The sequence below is a fragment of the Triplophysa rosa genome, linkage group LG15, assembly GCF_024868665.1.
Source record: "Triplophysa rosa linkage group LG15, Trosa_1v2, whole genome shotgun sequence".
NCBI classification, from domain to species: Eukaryota; Metazoa; Chordata; class Actinopteri; order Cypriniformes; family Nemacheilidae; genus Triplophysa; species Triplophysa rosa.
Window position 1 is genome coordinate 13,291,206 of NC_079904.1, and position 7,852 is coordinate 13,299,057.

Here is a 7,852-nt window from a genome sequence, read left to right on the forward strand (position 1 = left end):
AAGTGTGGAATGATGGAACTAAGTAGGAAAGCTTGAGTGGTAAATCTTGCCACTATCTTACTTTTCACGATAACTTGCATCTTTTTTGCCTTTTTAATTCCTTCTGTGGTCTGTTTCGGCTCTGGGATATTTGTCCTTTGGCTCCTCTCTCAGAAAACCGCTTCTCTAATGTTTCTGACTCTCCACCTTAAACAAATACGTTTTGGTCATCTGAAACCTTCTGCCTTCACTGGTCGGATTTGTTCATTTACAATGTTTGAGCAAGACGATATAGAATGTTTGAAAAAAATTGTCTGTTTCCATTTCTTTAACACTCAAAATTACCATTTATTTGGATATGGGTTTGTTAGATTAGTTCCAAATGTTGTCATAGTTACAACTAAAGCATCATATTTTGGAATAGTTCCAGTAGTTCTAAATATTCAAATAAAACATTTTCTCCCTTTGAGGTTTTGAAAAATGGACATTTTGTATTCTTGATCATATCTATAATTAAATAAAAAGGAAATCTGATTTACTAATTCATTTTAGGTTTGGCCCACTCATTGCCATAACATTTGTGGGAGACATAATATATTGAGGAAATCATGTGAGGATCACCGATCTCTTGCATACGTTGTAGCCTGTAGACATGTTTTGTAAAGGCATCCCTGTCTGACTGAAACCAGATAAAGAAATACAACGTGGTGTTTAGTGAAAGTCATTTTCAATAAAGTTCATCGTGACAGTTTTACAACAGAGAAATTGTTTTTTGTGCCCCTGTACAGTATGTGGGGACTAACAGGAATGGCAATGGTGTCATTGTGAAAATCGGACAGTTTAGTATGGCGTTTATTCAGTCCCAAAACTCGCGCGCATAAAAACCACACGCACGCGTGTGTTTTAAGCGTGCAGAACAGTTCCACGAACGTAAACACACCCTCGTGGGAGCGCAGCACAGTATCTGTGCACGGAAAAGAATACTTTTCCGTCAATTCTGTTCCGCGTGCAAAAACGCAGTCCGCGAGCAGAGGCTTTGACGAGCGCATGCGCAATTCTTACATAGGTCATACATGACATGTAAGTTTAACTGCTATATTATATAGCATAATTTTTGTTGACAGATTTATGAAATCAAAATGTCACTTACTAAATACTAACACATAGCTAAGGCAAGGTAATACACTAATCATTCGGTAGTAAGACAGGTAATCTGTAGGTGACTGCATGTAGGTGAGTGCATGTTAAAGTTACCAATCAAATGAGCTGAGACATCTGCCATTGTCCCGCCTCCAAAGTCTCAGAAGTCAACTCAACGAGCGAGCAAGTGTTGAGCAGTTGCGAGAGCATAGAGAGAATTGCGCGTGCTCTCGTTAAAACCTCTGCTCTCGGACTGAGTTTTTGCTCGCGGAGCAGAAATGCGCCCGCGCGAGGATTCTTTTCCGTTTGGGGATACTGTTCTGCTCGCTCGCGGAGTATAAATGCACCCTCGCGGAGCAGCTTTCCGCCCGTGGTTATCATTATGCGCGTTTGCGCGCGCGGATTCCATGCGCGTGAGTTTTGGGTCTATATAAACTCCATAGTTTAGACACATTAGAAGAGAAACACAATTAAAGGAAGCGGCAATTGTGCTATCAGTTATAGTTTGGACCATGTTGTCCTAATTCATGAATCATTAGTGATGCTGAAAATAGACTCATCGGGTATAAGTGTGAGAAACTGCTAACAGTATATTTTAAGTGTAGGTCTGTCTGTGTTGTCATTTCAACGTTCCTTTCAAATGTGTAAATAAGTGATCGATTTGCTCATCAATTAGTGGCTTTGCTCTTTTTATATGATCCTCCGATTAACAGTTTTTATATCGTTTTCATTGTGTTGCATAATCCTCTTTGAGAGTCATTGAATCTGAAGAACTGCTATGGTAGAAATTCTGGATTTTAAGAGAATCCATTTTCTTCCCTGTAATTTATTGAATAAATATGACCCCTGTCCATCTGTTTCATAATAACCTCGAAATGGAGATGCACAGAAGTCTCATTATTTTTGTTATACATCAGTTAAAAAGGTCTGTTTAAGGACTTTGTGTATGAACACAAGTAGAGCGCTTGAGTAAATGTGTAACTATAATAGAGTTAAATGGTTGATTTGAAATGGCAAAGTTCCTCTTTTTGTATTTCGTCTTTGTATGTAAGAGAAGAAAAAATGAACAGCATAAAAAAGAGAAATAAATAAGGAGTTTAAATCACCTTGCTTCGTTTTTAAAGATTGTTTTCTGTTTCATTTCCTGTCCAAAAAAAATTAGATGTTAATTAATTTCTCAGTTGTTTCTCCAAGATTAGATGGACAGCAGATCACCAAATGGGGACTTGTTTAAATTGCACACCCCAGTTACAGTATCTGTCTACCAGGGTTTTATAAGAGTTTCAAATTGTGTTCAGATTTGTTCAAACACTAAAGTCTGTGATGAAGCATCATTCACTGAAACATTTCTCTTTCAATTATTTATCTCAAATGATTTGATACAAAGCTGATTTTGTGATTCAAATCTATACAAAGCTCTTTGGTAGCCGGCTCAAAGCCTAAAAGCAATTCAAAGATGTAGTTTTTGCTGTTGCATCATCATAATACAGTTGATGCAGTCACAGACACCCTACTGATATTCATTTAAATATGACGGTGAATGATGATGGTAAATCGATGCACTGATGAGCTGGATTCTCTTAACCGATCGACCCCCCAGTTGCTCTCTTCACATTTAGCCTCCCTCATTGTTTGAGACAGCATGTAATGGCATCATTCATCAAAGTTGGGCTTGTGGTAAAACCTCCAATGCAGATCATTCAAATCTGTTTTGGTGCTTCTTATTGCATCACTCATAACTGTGGTTTGGTTAGGTTAGCTGTAGTTTCCACATAGAAAAATACGAAAATTCATACTTTCCCTTATTAGTGTGACAGTCAAACCAAATTACTTAAAAAAAGCTTATTACAAAAACAGCCAAGAAAAACAAAAGCTTAGAAATCTCGTTTAGTTCCAGTTGTTATAGTGGTGGTTCACACTTAAAGAAAGAAACTGAACTTTGACCCCTACATAAAAGATCTAACTGTAGACTTTTCATTGAAAGCTATTGACACTTTTCTTGTGTGGAGGTAAGCGAGTGTAAAACTGGACTTCCCCTCTCTCACGGCAGGCTTGATGTGTTAACAGCCTTCATCAATGCAATGCTGACAGCTTTATAATCACCAAAATAAATATAGACTTATTTGTAGCAAGCAAGCTATACATGTAAAATGGCAGGAAGTGTTCCAGATAAATTATGGCTTTAGTGACAATCATTGAAAGTCAGTGGAGGTTTACTGTCAACTAACAGCATATAATGTTTAATTACAACAAACTTAATTCTGTGATTAGATTATCAAAGATGGGAAAATGTAATGGTCTACTGGTTTTGAAATATAGCAAATCCAAGCAAATATTGGTTAATGCATACTCAATTTTGCCATGTGTGAAATTATTTATGTGGAATGAATGCATTATAGTAAAATTCATTTCTTTGACTTGAAGAAAATGTTTGAAGAGATTATTGCAGTGTGTATAGCTCATGACAAATGTAATTATTTTATTATTGTTGTTATTATTACCTTTCAACACTGAAATGTCGAAGTGAAAATGTTAAAATAATGTGAAGAACTACGTTTTTTGTTTGTTAATGAAAATAATGTTAATCCTTCACTGTAAAAAAACATAATTTTACTGTTTTATTAACATATTGTTTATGTATTTTTTGAAATACGGTTAAAAACCATCAAATTACAGAAAAAGACTGCAAATTTACAAGAAAAACAGGAGAAACATTTAATTTTACGAAAAAAATGTTATTTTTACGGTTTACTGTATTTCTGGCGCCCCAGCTGCTGAACAATATCTGTTTACAGTCTCTGACAGTCTAGACCTCAAATTTACAAGAACAACATGGAAAACCATGGAAAATTTTCATTTTTTTCACAGTATTTTTTCTACAGTGTTGTTTAACTAGTTGGTTAATATATCACATAATAATCACACTCAAAGACACACAATACATTTAAAAAAAATAAAGGTGCTTCAATTTCATAGAAGAACCTCTTTTTTTCTCTCTTTTGTTTCATAAAAGGTTCTTTGTGGCGAAGAAGGTTTATCAGATTATAAAAATGTAAGAAAAAGATGGTTCTTTAAAGAAACTTTGACTGAATGGTTCTTTGTGGAACCAAAAATGGTTCTTCTATGGCATTGTTGTGAAAAACCCTTTAAGCACCTTTTTTTTTATTTTTTTGGCCTCTTTTCACACAGAACTATTTGCTTAGTAACCCCAACTGAAATAACGTATCAGCTGAGAAATGAGAGGGAAGCACAACCATCTTAACCCTTGTCGTATTGGTGTGAACAATGATGCGTCTTCATGCCGTCTGCCTCGTGGACAGCAGCTTTTCCCTGGGGAATATGTTGACTGTATCACATGCGCTGGGCTAAAAGAGGATCCCTGACCCAAAGCCTATGAACCAACAGACCTTGCCACAAGCACTGTAGGTCTAATGTGCAAATACTGTATTTCGGAATGAGTGACAGCATTGCTAAATTGACTGCAATATGTTTGTATACATGAAGAAGCTAAATGGTGTATTAAAGATTGATATTATCTATCTTCCGTCAACTGGCAAGATAACCTTTTTTTTAGTTTACACACAGTCTCTCACACAGTCATGTGTCAGTTGATAGAGACTGGTGAGCCATTAGTTCACACAAAAATTGTTTTTCTTGTCTGTACTCTGCCTACGGACATGCATGGTGTGGGATGTCTCTGTAAACACACACAGAGCAGCCTCTGTCTGAGCCTGCTGTGGTGTGTGAGTGCATGGGAGGGGGCTGGAGGGGTACAGGGCAGCATCATCGCTTTGGTCAGCAAACTTTCATTGCGCTTCTGATGATACTTAAATATTGTCTATAGTGGAAGGCTGAAGAATGGTGTCGGTTAAACAAGAAACACTATCCTAAATGCATGCGCACCTGAAGATCTGATATTGATATGACAGGTTCCTGTTACCTAACCAGAAGAAACACATCCCTTGAGCCGTGCATGTTGTACTTTAAGTGTGTGATTAGTGTAAGCGAGTTTGGGGTGGAGAATCGATGAGTGGTGTTGTGAGGGTACGTTTATGGGACTTCTTGAGAAGGTTAATAGTTTGATTTCATTTTGATGGAGATCAGGTTGCGCTAAAGGCTATTCGCCTGAACCTTATTGACTGCATGAGCGGCCTGCGCGGTTGGAGCTACAGTATGTGTTTAAGGGGTGGAGGGTTTTATTTAATTAAATCATGTTAATACAGCTGGGACAAGACATTTTTAGCACCATGTACACTGTAAAAAAATCCCGTAAAGATACGGACATTTTCTTGCAGCTCGGGCACCAGAAATAAACCGTAAAATACTGTTACAATTTTTCCTTGTACATGTTTCCCCGTTTTTCTTGTAAATTGGCAGTATTTTTGGCAGTATTTTTTTGACCGTATTTTTAAAAATACATGAAAAAAGTTTTTGATACTATACTGTATGTGGAAAATCTGTAATAAATTACCAGAAAAATTATGTAAAATTACATTTTGTGTACTTCATACACCTTCTCAATTATGGCACGACAGTATGATTTTCTGTGAAGCTGCTTTGAAACGATGTGTACTGTATAAAGCACAATATAAATAAAAGAGGTCTAACTTATATTCTTTGTTGATAAAATTGTGTTAATAATCAATTACAAGTGTCTTGTCTATGTGTACTTAAAGTGCTCACAAAGCCTTCTTGAAATGACTTGAGAGAGATGGAGAAGGAGAGAAATTCTGTATCCACTTCTTGACAGCAGCTCTGTGTTGGCATCTCATAGTGTATCACGCAGGTCATTAAATATTGTGCTTGTAACAAAGTCAGAGGTTCTCGTAACAGGTGCTCTTTAACTCCGCTGTAGGCTACGTTAGCTCCTTTAAAACAGATGTTAGTCTTCACTTCAGCAGAAATTTAGATCTTCCCAAAATAGGATGAGAGCCAACCTACAACAGCAGATCAGCAGCGGCATTTTTGGAATGAAGTTGATCAATGGTTGCCTTTAGGGCAGTGGATTGAAGAACATTGTATAGAGCTTGATCTTGCATTAGGCAAACACCTTTACTGCTCAGCAGTGTTGGCATACAGCCCGAACTGAAAGAACAAGTGGAACTAATCGAGAAAAGCTGCACAATGATACAACACACATTCTTAACGGTATTTATTTACATGAATATCTACAGTAATTGTGTGAATTAAATGCACACTATGAAACTGAAGAAGAGAGTTCTTTTAAATGATTTTGTCTTGACTGTAAATCTCAAGAAATAAGTATTTCACATGCTCCTTTATAGTCCATTTAAAAAATGTAGTGCAGTAACCCCCCAAAAACCCTCAATGAAGCTTTTGTCCATGTACTTGTAAAAGTTCTTCCAAGGTAATAGACATTCTGTTTAAATGCAAAACATTAGAAAATAAATGATAGCATTACATGGGCAAATATGTAACTAGAGGCAAATACAGACTGTTATCACATGTTTACCTTCACTACCCCTGAACATCCCCTTTCATTTCTTTCTGGCTGTCTTGGTATACTCAATAAAGCAAGCATAAAATACAACCACTGTGTTCCTGGAAGGAAGATGTAGAACAGGGAGCCCAGGAGCTTGTAATCATCTCATGGGGTTTGACAAGCATGACCACGCACAAGCCATGGGTCGCTTCGATGGTGGACGTTCCTGAATGATATGTTGTACTGAGAAAGCCTGCAGCATCTTGCCCACTTTCTTAATGGCACAGTTTTATTCAAGACACTGTTCAATTAAACAACTTTTAAAGCTGGAGATGACCACGTGAATTCTCAGAAATGACCGCTTTGCTGTTTGTTTGTTCATTTTAATGTAAAATAAATATGACATTGTTCAAACATACCCCAGATCACCTTGTAGGGGATAAAAAGCATATTTAATTATGTAAATGCTCTCCCAAAATGTAGCGTACATGCAGCCAGTTTATGCGAATGTCATTGTAAGTCAAAATTTGCAGTAGACCTATAAGCCAATTGTTCAAAAAGGTTTATTTCCAAATGATTGGTATCAGAATGCCTTAGTTGTAAGCGTGCCAACTGATGTGCCAACTGTAAATGTTTGTTCTGCCATGAATGATTTTTTTCCATAGCATCATTGAATTTAATACATTGATTGGACCTTTATAACTATATCACCACCTTGGAATTATTATGTCCTTTCTGCATTCTGAGCAGTTTTGAGATATTGAGCTTCAAAGTTTTTGCAAGCCATTTGACTTTAGATAGAACCTGATTGAACATTTTTGTTTTCTAAAAAAGTTCCGAAATGTACACATCATAAAGAAAAAACTTTCAAGTTCAAGTTCAAGTTGTAACGGAATAAGAATAATGTATGTAAATAATTTAATTTTGACAAAAAATGTCAGACAGAATCTTATAAATCCAAGGTAATGATATACTGTACAATGTTTTACATTGTCATACTGCGTATAATTAATGTTACTATGGAAATATTAACGTTAATAAAGATCTTGCAATGTTCTCACCTTATATTCAGGGTGCAGAATGGTTGATATATAATTATGTTTTGCATAACTTCATTGTGGTTTATTTTCTATTTATTCATCATTTTCCTGGCAATAATTTTTAGTTAATATAATGTCAACAGTTTCATTACAGATTTGTCTATTTTATCTTTGATATGGAAGAAAACTACATGTGTGTGTATTTCAAAACCTTCATGATAAATGATATGAGTATGCTATGGCTTAGGTT